Source organism: Coffea arabica, chromosome 6c (genome assembly GCF_036785885.1).
Source record: "Coffea arabica cultivar ET-39 chromosome 6c, Coffea Arabica ET-39 HiFi, whole genome shotgun sequence".
Taxonomy (NCBI): Eukaryota; Viridiplantae; Streptophyta; class Magnoliopsida; order Gentianales; family Rubiaceae; genus Coffea; species Coffea arabica.
Window position 1 is genome coordinate 43,584,800 of NC_092320.1, and position 14,270 is coordinate 43,599,069.

Consider the following 14,270-nt stretch of genomic DNA (forward strand, 5'->3'; position numbering starts at 1 on the left):
TGTTTCGGACTTGTGTACTCTGAGATATGTCCATTACAGTGTTCTACGTTTAAACAGCCGACGAATTGGTTTCTGGTTTAGTAATTTGAGAATTTGACTAAGTTACATTAGGAACTGGACTAAGAGACCTTCATGAATGTTGTATCCCTGTGTCTTAGCTTCGAAACGGCATAATGTTCATCCCAATCCGATAAGTGTAACTCCGGTTGTGACCATTATGCATGAACCCGTCAAAACTGTCTTTTGTCAAATTGCATTTCCGCACTTGTTATTACTTTGATTTTTGTTCTTATATTGTCTTGAGCCTATGAAATGGCTATTATGATGAGTTTGTGCTGTACATGACTTTGGGTTTGGCTGAGAAAAAAATCATGAAGCCATAAATGGCTGGAAAATTAGGTAAACACAAAGGGCATGCTGCCCAAATTTTCGCCCGAAAGCTAAGTTCTATTTGAACTTGTATAATACTATGACCGTTTTTCCATCTTAAAAACATGATCCTTCTTCAATTGGAAACTCCAAATGTTTACTTACTCTTACCAAATAAAGAGGAGTAGTTTAGGATTTTCTTGAGTATTTTGTCCTCTCTTTTTCATGAATTTCATTAAGACAATTAGTCTACAATATCTACTTGAATATGAGATAAGTTTCAACCATATAAACGATTCCAAAAACGGTATTTCTTAGTCTATCTAGTTGGATTTTGACTTGTCTTTAGTTCAAGTGTTTCCATTAGAAAATTTTATAACCCTTTTGAGTTTGGTTTTATGTGTGGTCTATGAAACCCTAGTTATTTTTGTCCACAGGTCCAAATGTCCTCGTTCCACTTTAAAGTCTTTTATTACGTTCTACTCATCATTCGTCGAGCCTCTTTGATTGCACCTAATTGGTTGTGATAAATGAGCTGTAATACTCTTTTCGTTTAATCTTAGGTTTTCTCGGTGATTAAAGATAATATCCGGAAAGATATTTTGCCGTTGTTTTTCATACGTAGGTGAGTGTTCTATATACGTTTTGTTTCTATGACTATGTGGATTGTTGGGTCTATGTGATTATTTGATTAAATGTTACTTGTTTTCTATGATTTCTAAAATGAACTTTTTCTAGGTGAGTGTGTACTTTATCGCACTCGACCTAAATAAATATGAAATTTTCAATGATTTAATGATGGAAACATTAGTTGCGCATGATGTAAGCCTTTTGGCTGAATTGGGCCCTGCCCTTCGTTACCGATCGACTCGAGCCAGAAGCAGACTCGGTCGGGCGATATGGTGACCCTGGGTGAATTTGGTATACTCGAGTATTACCTTGTAGTCCGGCTACGTCCGGATGGGTGGAGTCCGGCCAATGGTCGGATGGGTGGAGTCCGGTCAACGTCCGGAAAAGGGGATGAACGAACAAAAGGATGAACGAGGGATTCTACTTACAAAAAAATGTATTTTCAAACGATTGGAGGAATAAGGGGAAATGTCAGGGGAACGAACGAACAAACAAATAGCTCCTCGTGAGCCTGTATCCTTTTAATGAATGTATTATCATTGCTTTATATTGAACATGTTTTCTGGATTAAATGTTATTACATGACTAATGTTCCTTGTTTAATTACTTGTTTATATATATAGAACCTCACTGGGCTTTTTAGCTCATACCACGTCAATTGTTTTCCTTAGCAGGGGAAGGCGAGCAAGGACGAGCGTTCTGTATAGTCTAGTTGATCTAGTTCTTTGGCCTTGTAATGGTTCTCGCCCTAGTGCTTGGCATGGGCTGGTTGTATGAGGAATGAGAACCCTTGTATATTCGATGGTTGTACTTGAATGGTAAAAACTTTGAAGACTTCTGGTGTGTAGAAGTTTCTTATCTTTTACTTGAGCATCTATTGTCTATGGATGTATATACATGATTCGAGTTCCATAGTGAGTGAGTCCTGGCGAGAGCTGGGCAGGCGACCCGCTGAACCCTGGGGTACGCCCTAGGGGGAAGTGGGGCCGTCACAGGTGGTATCAGAGCTTAGGCTTCAGATTTCTGTAGTGTATCCTAGGCTTAAAGTTTGGGATGCCGGACTGTGGGATTTGATTTGATTTGAAAGGTAAGCAATTGAGGGATAAAACCTATAGCTGCTTCGCGTGGTCTTTGCGCGGAGTGAGCCTGGACTAAGTGGTGAATAAGTATGAAGGATTAAGTGTTCGTTCGAGCATAAGTTATGGATCATAAATGTTATCGGCCTTAAATCTTTCTCATGGTATCTGAGGACCATAGATAGGTACGTCAGGTAGGAATTTCCATTGTAGATAGTTTACTCTTGGGACTGCAGCTCGAGATGTGAATTATCTTATTTCGGATTCTCGTGCCCGAGTACTCCAGAGTTGAGGCGATGCTAGCTACTAGGTACTTGAGACTTGTATTTTGGAATATGAACAGGCTTTGTCCGACCAAAATGAATATAAGAAATCTACGGACATCGAGTGACTAGGAAGTGACGTGAGAGACCGGACGGGGTCATCTTAGCTGAGTCTGGAAAATAGTGTAACCCAAAAGATCCTTGTGGTGAGATTGAAATGATTCTTAGTACGTGATCAACTTTCGAGAACTATTTTTGATCTGATTAGTGCGAGTTGGAATTTTGAGGTCGAAATTCTTTTAAGGGGGAGAGAGTGTGAGGACTCGCAAAATCCTTACATATTTCTCAAAAATTCCCTTTTATTTGAAAATTATTTGAAAATTATTATTTCATGTTATTCATGGTTCAATCACCCTAGAAAAGTGCCAATGACCATGGGAAATTAGGGTTTTCCTATTCGTTTTCAATTCAAGATGAAATCGGATTTTTCGTGTAACCGCAGTATAATTATCCGGTACCGAGTAAGGATCAAATTTGGTGCTTAAGAGTGACTTTTAAGTGAGAAATAATATGTGATTAGGAGCAATGATATAAAGTTGGTGAATAGGAAGTAAAAATCCTAGTACGGGGGATTTAAGGAAAAACAGTGCGAACCGACGTGTACCGGGTACTACCGATTTAACCACCACTTGACCACCACTTTCTTGCCATACAAGCTTATCACTAATTGAGCAAAATATCTTCCCTCTCATGATTACTTATTGACCAAAATATGTGGCCCAAAATGCAAGGAAAGAAAGAGAAAATTGTGTGGTTGAGGTTGAGCCAAGTGTTGGCCAAACTTGTGGTTAGAATTAAGTCTTATCTTTCTACCTTCTTATAAGACAAACTTAGCTTAATCTCCTTCATTTTATTCTTCATCTTGGCTGAGCAAGAGAGGGAGAAAGGGAGAGCAAGAGAAAACAAATTCCTTCTTGATTTACACCAACCAAGTGCTAAAATCGAATTCTAAACCGATTGATTGTAAGTTTGGAAGCTTGGGAAGCTAAGGGAACCAAAAACTTCAAGAAATAGTGGAGGATCACTCTTGCAAGCCTTCGTTTTGAGGTATAAAATCTGATCTATGGCTTTGATCCTTTTATTCTTGTTTAAGATGTTAAATAGTCCATGTTTTTGGTTTGATTACAAGTGATGCAAGTTGTTGTGGTGATTTTTGGATGAAATATGTAAGTTAGAGTTTGATTAATTTCTGCCTAAACTTGTTGTATAGTTAGTATATGTTGTATATAAGGTTATATAGGGGGTTTTGGTAGCAAGTGTAGCAAGAATTAAGAAAACTATCATTGAAACCAAAAGATTTGAGATTTCTGGAAATTTTCATCCTATTCTTTCCGAATTTGAATCCCTATGTTAGAGGCCGAATTGGCCTTAGGTCAAAGAAGGAAAGTTGTAGAGAATGGTATTTTATAGGTGCCTACAAAATTTCAGCTCAATCGGAGCAATGTAAGACGTGAAAAGTCCAAAATACCCTTACTGTTTTAGGTATTTCCCAAGCAGTCCGTGTGATCAGTTAAGTCCAGTTTATCACGTTTTTCGACTAGGATCCATTCTGATTTAGTTTTTTTCCAAAACATGAAAGTTGTAGTATTCTGAATTAGCTTTCAAATGCCTCTAAGAACACCTGTTTCGGACTTGTGTACTCTGAGATATGTCCATTACAGTGTTCTACGTTTAAACAGCCGACGAATTGGTTTCTGGTTTAGTAATTTGAGAATTTGACTAAGTTACATTAGGAACTGGACTAAGAGACCTTCATGAATGTTGTATCCCTGTGTCTTAGCTTCGAAACGGCATAATGTTCATCCCAATCCGATAAGTGTAACTCCGGTTGTGACCATTATGCATGAACCCGTCAAAACTGTCTTTTGTCAAATTGCATTTCCGCACTTGTTATTACTTTGATTTTTGTTCTTATATTGTCTTGAGCCTATGAAATGGCTATTATGATGAGTTTGTGCTGTACATGACTTTGGGTTTGGCTGAGAAAAAAATCATGAAGCCATAAATGGCTGGAAAATTAGGTAAACACAAAGGGCATGCTGCCCAAATTTTCGCCCGAAAGCTAAGTTCTATTTGAACTTGTATAATACTATGACCGTTTTTCCATCTTAAAAACATGATCCTTCTTCAATTGGAAACTCCAAATGTTTACTTACTCTTACCAAATAAAGAGGAGTAGTTTAGGATTTTCTTGAGTATTTTGTCCTCTCTTTTTCATGAATTTCATTAAGACAATTAGTCTACAATATCTACTTGAATATGAGATAAGTTTCAACCATATAAACGATTCCAAAAACGGTATTTCTTAGTCTATCTAGTTGGATTTTGACTTGTCTTTAGTTCAAGTGTTTCCATTAGAAAATTTTATAACCCTTTTGAGTTTGGTTTTATGTGTGGTCTATGAAACCCTAGTTATTTTTGTCCACAGGTCCAAATGTCCTCGTTCCACTTTAAAGTCTTTTATTACGTTCTACTCATCATTCGTCGAGCCTCTTTGATTGCACCTAATTGGTTGTGATAAATGAGCTGTAATACTCTTTTCGTTTAATCTTAGGTTTTCTCGGTGATTAAAGATAATATCCGGAAAGATATTTTGCCGTTGTTTTTCATACGTAGGTGAGTGTTCTATATACGTTTTGTTTCTATGACTATGTGGATTGTTGGGTCTATGTGATTATTTGATTAAATGTTACTTGTTTTCTATGATTTCTAAAATGAACTTTTTCTAGGTGAGTGTGTACTTTATCGCACTCGACCTAAATAAATATGAAATTTTCAATGATTTAATGATGGAAACATTAGTTGCGCATGATGTAAGCCTTTTGGCTGAATTGGGCCCTGCCCTTCGTTACCGATCGACTCGAGCCAGAAGCAGACTCGGTCGGGCGATATGGTGACCCTGGGTGAATTTGGTATACTCGAGTATTACCTTGTAGTCCGGCTACGTCCGGATGGGTGGAGTCCGGCCAATGGTCGGATGGGTGGAGTCCGGTCAACGTCCGGAAAAGGGGATGAACGAACAAAAGGATGAACGAGGGATTCTACTTACAAAAAAATGTATTTTCAAACGATTGGAGGAATAAGGGGAAATGTCAGGGGAACGAACGAACAAACAAATAGCTCCTCGTGAGCCTGTATCCTTTTAATGAATGTATTATCATTGCTTTATATTGAACATGTTTTCTGGATTAAATGTTATTACATGACTAATGTTCCTTGTTTAATTACTTGTTTATATATATAGAACCTCACTGGGCTTTTTAGCTCATACCACGTCAATTGTTTTCCTTAGCAGGGGAAGGCGAGCAAGGACGAGCGTTCTGTATAGTCTAGTTGATCTAGTTCTTTGGCCTTGTAATGGTTCTCGCCCTAGTGCTTGGCATGGGCTGGTTGTATGAGGAATGAGAACCCTTGTATATTCGATGGTTGTACTTGAATGGTAAAAACTTTGAAGACTTCTGGTGTGTAGAAGTTTCTTATCTTTTACTTGAGCATCTATTGTCTATGGATGTATATACATGATTCGAGTTCCATAGTGAGTGAGTCCTGGCGAGAGCTGGGCAGGCGACCCGCTGAACCCTGGGGTACGCCCTAGGGGGAAGTGGGGCCGTCACAGGTGGTATCAGAGCTTAGGCTTCAGATTTCTGTAGTGTATCCTAGGCTTAAAGTTTGGGATGCCGGACTGTGGGATTTGATTTGATTTGAAAGGTAAGCAATTGAGGGATAAAACCTATAGCTGCTTCGCGTGGTCTTTGCGCGGAGTGAGCCTGGACTAAGTGGTGAATAAGTATGAAGGATTAAGTGTTCGTTCGAGCATAAGTTATGGATCATAAATGTTATCGGCCTTAAATCTTTCTCATGGTATCTGAGGACCATAGATAGGTACGTCAGGTAGGAATTTCCATTGTAGATAGTTTACTCTTGGGACTGCAGCTCAAGATGTGAATTATCTTATTTCGGATTCTCGTGCCCGAGTACTCCAGAGTTGAGGCGATGCTAGCTACTAGGTACTTGAGACTTGTATTTTGGAATATGAACAGGCTTTGTCCGACCAAAATGAATATAAGAAATCTACGGACATCGAGTGACTAGGAAGTGACGTGAGAGACCGGACGGGGTCATCTTAGCTGAGTCTGGAAAATAGTGTAACCCAAAAGATCCTTGTGGTGAGATTGAAATGATTCTTAGTACGTGATCAACTTTCGAGAACTATTTTTGATCTGATTAGTGCGAGTTGGAATTTTGAGGTCGAAATTCTTTTAAGGGGGAGAGAGTGTGAGGACTCGCAAAATCCTTACATATTTCTCAAAAATTCCCTTTTATTTGAAAATTATTTGAAAATTATTATTTCATGTTATTCATGGTTCAATCACCCTAGAAAAGTGCCAATGACCATGGGAAATTAGGGTTTTCCTATTCGTTTTCAATTCAAGATGAAATCGGATTTTTCGTGTAACCGCAGTATAATTATCCGGTACCGAGTAAGGATCAAATTTGGTGCTTAAGAGTGACTTTTAAGTGAGAAATAATATGTGATTAGGAGCAATGATATAAAGTTGGTGAATAGGAAGTAAAAATCCTAGTACGGGGGATTTAAGGAAAAACAGTGCGAACCGACGTGTACCGGGTACTACCGATTTAACCACCACTTGACCACCACTTTCTTGCCATACAAGCTTATCACTAATTGAGCAAAATATCTTCCCTCTCATGATTACTTATTGACCAAAATATGTGGCCCAAAATGCAAGGAAAGAAAGAGAAAATTGTGTGGTTGAGGTTGAGCCAAGTGTTGGCCAAACTTGTGGTTAGAATTAAGTCTTATCTTTCTACCTTCTTATAAGACAAACTTAGCTTAATCTCCTTCATTTTATTCTTCATCTTGGCTGAGCAAGAGAGGGAGAAAGGGAGAGCAAGAGAAAACAAATTCCTTCTTGATTTACACCAACCAAGTGCTAAAATCGAATTCTAAACCGATTGATTGTAAGTTTGGAAGCTTGGGAAGCTAAGGGAACCAAAAACTTCAAGAAATAGTGGAGGATCACTCTTGCAAGCCTTCTTTTTGAGGTATAAAATCTGATCTATGGCTTTGATCCTTTTATTCTTGTTTAAGATGTTAAATAGTCCATGTTTTGGGTTTGATTACAAGTGATGCAAGTTGTTGTGGTGATTTTTGGATGAAATATGTAAGTTAGAGTTTGATTAATTTCTGCCTAAACTTGTTGTATAGTTAGTATATGTTGTATATAAGGTTATATAGGGGGTTTTGGTAGCAAGTGTAGCAAGAATTAAGAAAACTATCATTGAAACCAAAAGATTTGAGATTTCTGGAAATTTTCATCCTATTCTTTCCGAATTTGAATCCCTATGTTAGAGGCCGAATTGGCCTTAGGTCAAAGAAGGAAAGTTGTAGAGAATGGTATTTTATAGGTGCCTACAAAATTTCAGCTCAATCGGAGCAATGTAAGACGTGAAAAGTCCAAAATACCCTTACTGTTTTAGGTATTTCCCAAGCAGTCCGTGTGATCAGTTAAGTCCAGTTTATCACGTTTTTCGACTAGGATCCATTCTGATTTAGTTTTTTTCCAAAACATGAAAGTTGTAGTATTCTGAATTAGCTTTCAAATGCCTCTAAGAACACCTGTTTCGGACTTGTGTACTCTGAGATATGTCCATTACAGTGTTCTACGTTTAAACAGCCGACGAATTGGTTTCTGGTTTAGTAATTTGAGAATTTGACTAAGTTACATTAGGAACTGGACTAAGAGACCTTCATGAATGTTGTATCCCTGTGTCTTAGCTTCGAAACGGCATAATGTTCATCCCAATCCGATAAGTGTAACTCCGGTTGTGACCATTATGCATGAACCCGTCAAAACTGTCTTTTGTCAAATTGCATTTCCGCACTTGTTATTACTTTGATTTTTGTTCTTATATTGTCTTGAGCCTATGAAATGGCTATTATGATGAGTTTGTGCTGTACATGACTTTGGGTTTGGCTGAGAAAAAAATCATGAAGCCATAAATGGCTGGAAAATTAGGTAAACACAAAGGGCATGCTGCCCAAATTTTCGCCCGAAAGCTAAGTTCTATTTGAACTTGTATAATACTATGACCGTTTTTCCATCTTAAAAACATGATCCTTCTTCAATTGGAAACTCCAAATGTTTACTTACTCTTACCAAATAAAGAGGAGTAGTTTAGGATTTTCTTGAGTATTTTGTCCTCTCTTTTTCATGAATTTCATTAAGACAATTAGTCTACAATATCTACTTGAATATGAGATAAGTTTCAACCATATAAACGATTCCAAAAACGGTATTTCTTAGTCTATCTAGTTGGATTTTGACTTGTCTTTAGTTCAAGTGTTTCCATTAGAAAATTTTATAACCCTTTTGAGTTTGGTTTTATGTGTGGTCTATGAAACCCTAGTTATTTTTGTCCACAGGTCCAAATGTCCTCGTTCCACTTTAAAGTCTTTTATTACGTTCTACTCATCATTCGTCGAGCCTCTTTGATTGCACCTAATTGGTTGTGATAAATGAGCTGTAATACTCTTTTCGTTTAATCTTAGGTTTTCTCGGTGATTAAAGATAATATCCGGAAAGATATTTTGCCGTTGTTTTTCATACGTAGGTGAGTGTTCTATATACGTTTTGTTTCTATGACTATGTGGATTGTTGGGTCTATGTGATTATTTGATTAAATGTTACTTGTTTTCTATGATTTCTAAAATGAACTTTTTCTAGGTGAGTGTGTACTTTATCGCACTCGACCTAAATAAATATGAAATTTTCAATGATTTAATGATGGAAACATTAGTTGCGCATGATGTAAGCCTTTTGGCTGAATTGGGCCCTGCCCTTCGTTACCGATCGACTCGAGCCAGAAGCAGACTCGGTCGGGCGATATGGTGACCCTGGGTGAATTTGGTATACTCGAGTATTACCTTGTAGTCCGGCTACGTCCGGATGGGTGGAGTCCGGCCAATGGTCGGATGGGTGGAGTCCGGTCAACGTCCGGAAAAGGGGATGAACGAACAAAAGGATGAACGAGGGATTCTACTTACAAAAAAATGTATTTTCAAACGATTGGAGGAATAAGGGGAAATGTCAGGGGAACGAACGAACAAACAAATAGCTCCTCGTGAGCCTGTATCCTTTTAATGAATGTATTATCATTGCTTTATATTGAACATGTTTTCTGGATTAAATGTTATTACATGACTAATGTTCCTTGTTTAATTACTTGTTTATATATATAGAACCTCACTGGGCTTTTTAGCTCATACCACGTCAATTGTTTTCCTTAGCAGGGGAAGGCGAGCAAGGACGAGCGTTCTGTATAGTCTAGTTGATCTAGTTCTTTGGCCTTGTAATGGTTCTCGCCCTAGTGCTTGGCATGGGCTGGTTGTATGAGGAATGAGAACCCTTGTATATTCGATGGTTGTACTTGAATGGTAAAAACTTTGAAGACTTCTGGTGTGTAGAAGTTTCTTATCTTTTACTTGAGCATCTATTGTCTATGGATGTATATACATGATTCGAGTTCCATAGTGAGTGAGTCCTGGCGAGAGTTGGGCAGGCGACCCGCTGAACCCTGGGGTACGCCCTAGGGGGAAGTGGGGCCGTCACATGTTCGTACTAGAAAATTTTCAATAAAAGCCCAAGTGCTAGAATATAAGTGAAAAATCATGTTTTCTAAACTTACGAAGTCAAAGTTTCCTAACAATCACTTTTTCCATAATAAATATGGAAGTTAAAGTTCTAACTTTCAAATAGGAAATTTAGTGAAATTCCTGAAGGATTTTTCTATTTAAAATGCTCAAGGCCAAATTTGCAAGTGTTTCGGTTTATCGAAACCGACGTTCAAAATAAAGTTCCAAATTATAAGTGAGCACGTTTTCACCATAAAAATAAGTTTGGAATATCCCAAGAGTCTCAAAAGAGTGACCTAAGCTCTTAAAAGAGCAAGTAGGTTCAAATCGGAAAATTTCACTTTTACGCGTGAAACTTTTAAAAATCGGTCCGGAAGTTCAGAAAGTCCAAAAATGGAAAATTTTACATCATTGGAAAATTCATGCGAAGCATAACAACTTTGTAGAAGACCGTTATCCAAAAGTGAAATCAGAAGCAAGCCAATTTTTCAAGTGAAATTTCTGTTCATAGAAGATAGGGCAAAACAGTCCCCACTTTTCCAATAACCTTGGATTTTTGTAAAAAATCATAGGGCCTGTTTGGAAGCTTGGTTTTTTACCAAGTTTGTATAAAACTAGTTTTTTAACAACTTTTGCTACAGGAACTTCAAAAAACTTATCAAAGTTTTTAACCTACACACTTAAAATATCCAAAACACAACAAAAAAAAAATTCCCTTCTCCTTTTCTTCTTCTTCCTCCCTCACTACCACCTCCATTGCCGGCTCCGTCACCAATTTCCGGTGCCGGTGCCGGTCTTTTTTTTTCCCCATTTTTTTCCCTCTCCCCCTCTTCCTCCCCTGCCATCATCCTCCCTTGTCTTTTTTTTTTTCTCTCTTACGTCTGGCGCAGAGGGGGGTGGCACAGAGAGGGGCGGCCAAGGGGGCAGAGGGGGTAGGGGGAAGGGGCGGCCAGGGGGGCAGAGGGGGGAGGGGGAAGGGGGCAGGGAGGGGGGCGGCGGGGGAGAGAGGGAAGGCGGGGGGAGGGGGAAGGGGCAGAGGGGGGCTGCGGGGGGGAAGATGGGGGAGAGAGAGGCGGCGGGGAGAGGGGGAAGGGGGCAGGGAGGGGGACGGCGGGGGAGAGAGGGAAGGCGGGAGGAGGGGCAGAGGGGGGCTGCGGGGGGGAAGGCGGGGGAGAGAGAGGCTGCGGGGGGAGGGGGAATGCGGGGGAGAGAGGGAAGGCGGGGGGAGGGGGAAGGGGCAGAGGGGGGCTGCGGGGGGGAAGATGGGGGAGAGAGAGGTGGCGGGGGGAGAGGGAAGGCGGGGGGAGGGGCAGAGGGGGGCTGCGGGGGGGAAGGCGGGGGAGAGAGAGGCTGTGGGGGGAGGGGGACGGCGGGGGAGAGAGGGAAGGTGGGGGGAGGGGGAAGGGGCAGAGGGGGACAGCGGGAGGTGGAGTTGCAGCTGGGGGTGGTGGAGGTAACGGGGAAGAAGAAGAAGAAGAAGAAGAAGAAGAAAAAGAGAGGAAAGAAAAGAAAAAGGAAAGAAAGAAAAAGAAAAAGAAAAAGAAAAAGAAAGGGAAAGAAAAAAAAAGAAAAGGAAAAAAAAAGAAAAAAAAAAGTTTTTCACCTTACAAAAACTTTTACAAAATTTTTCACCTAACAAAAACTTCTACAAAATTTTTTCAAAAACTTCTACAGTGCACTACAGTAAAGTTTTAGACAAACTCCCAAAAAACTCAGGTTCCAAACAGGCCCAATCATAGAATCAAAACCAGCCTTTGAAATTTGATATGCGTTCCATTCCAGTTTTCAAAAAAAAAGAATGAACAGAACTCGATTCCGATGTTCCTAGCTCAAGAAATAAAAGTTTGAAGTTCGCACAAACTTAAGGACTGATGAGCTTTGTTTTCCAGAATTTCAATTCTAACACACTTTAGCAAAAAGGCCATATCTGGCTCTATATTTACTCAAATCAGGAATGGGTTTGAACCACATGGGTTTGAACCACCAACCATTCAAACCCATGGGTTTTCAATATCCAAACCCATGTGGTTCAAAAATCAGCAACAAGTTGCAATTTCTGGACTGTCCTCGGGTGAACAGTGGCTGTCAATCAGCAAACTTTCAAACCCACCACGGATCACTTGGAATGAACTAGAAAATTAGCTTGGTACCATTTTAAAGCTATAAGAGTCTAGTTTCAAATGCCACAAGCAGCACTTGATTTCGATCAATGAGCAAAACGTTATAGCTACACAAATGTTGCTGGTTAGAAAATTCTGGAGCTTGTTCCAGCTTTGCCTCTTTACTTGTAACTCAAAATTTAACCAACCATTTGGGTTGATTTTTGGTAGACAACCACAATACACATAGCCCAACATATCTACATCAACTTGGAAGCTCAATTAGCACCAGAAAATTTTTGAAATTACAGGGCAGCAGCAAACAAGAAAGTCAGGCAGCAAGTCAGAAATTTTCCAGCTTTGTGACTAAACTTTGCGTGCAATTTTGGTGTACCAAATCAAAGGGTTTTTGGCTGAAATTTTGTACACTTAAAGCTCAACATATCAGCACTCAAATGAACCAAAAAAAAGCCACAAAAATATGGGCAGAAAGACAGAGTAACAAGGTCAAGAATTTTGGTCAGCAGTCCTCCCTTCTCTCGGTTCCCCTCTTTTCTCTTCCTCTTCTAGTTTCTACCATTATAACTCACCAAAATCACACTCACACTGTAAGAACCCACATTTTTTAAAATATAATTTCCCCAAACTACATGCCTTGCACCAAGATTTAAATCACCTCTTATATGCCTAGCATTATATTTTACAGTGTGTTACAACAAATTTCTTGTATTGACCCTCACTTTAAAACACAATTCTCTTATTTACATGCCCTATTATAAGATCTAAATCATTTATTATATACCCTTACAATACATTTTCTATATACTATAATAATTTCCATGCATAACATTCCATTTTATTTTACTTGGAGTAAAATATTTTCTTGAGTTAGTTTAAGTTAATGCACCACTTGAATTTGTCCAAGTGTTCTTGTTTTAGTGGTAGAGACTTTATGTGAGTGATTAGAGGTGTTAAAGAATGATTGGTGCACTTGGAAAGGATAGTTAGAGGTGTTAAAGAATGATTGGTGCATTTGGAAAGGCTAAGACACCATTAGTCAAAGATTAAGAAAGAATGGGACAAGTAAGTGGACATGTGGCAAAACCTTAGCCAAGTATCTTGTTGGAACCAAGATTAGAAGATTATTTAAACTAGCCAAAGTTTTTTTTTCTTTTGTATTGGCCGAATTTCTTGGCTCAAGAGAGAGAGAGAGTGAGCTCCACAAACTTGCTTTCTTACCCTAGCAAACCAAGAACAAAAAAATCCAAAGGAGAAAGAGCTAGAGTTTGTGAGAAATTTTCTTCAATCTTTGAGGTTATCTCAAGCTTAAAGCTTCCATTGTGGTGGTTTGTTTGGTGACCCAAGCAACTTGTAAGTAAGGTATGTAATCTTTAGAATTAAGGTTTATGATGTTATATCATCCACTTTAAGCTTAAATGATGAAATACAAGTTGTTTGGTTGAGATTAGGGGGTTAATCCCTTGAATTTGACAAGTAGTGGATAAGTTTATTGGTGTGCATACCAAGTATTTGATGAAATGTCCAGCCCTTATTCATGTGTATTTATGAAGTGTTGATATATTTTAAAGCCCTATTTAGTTAGATTTAATACTTGATATGTGTAAAAGGTGAAAATAATGAGAAGAGTGAAAGCTGGAAAATTTCAAGTGTGCTGACCAAAATTTTAAGGGTTGCTGTCCGGTTTTGCCTTGATGTTTCATGCATATTTTGGCTACAAAAGTGAGTGATATATGTTGGGTTATGTGTGTGTAGGTTGTCTACAAAAAATTAGCCAATTTGGTTGAGTAAATTTTGAGTTACAAGCAAAGGAACAAAACTGGACAAGGTCCAGAATTTTCTGTCCAGCAATCCTGTAAAGGCCATAATGTTTTACTCACTGATCGGAATTGAGTGCCATTTGTGGCATTTGAAAGTAGACTCTTAGAGCTTTAAAATGGTACCAAGCTCATTTTCTGGTTAGTCTTGAACGATCCGTGGCGAGTCGGGGAATTTGGCTGCCTGGGCGGTACTGTTCATCCGTGGCAGTCCAGAAATTTCATTTGGTTTCTTAATTTGGGGCCACTTATGTTGGGATTTTGGAAATGGTTTCTTCTAG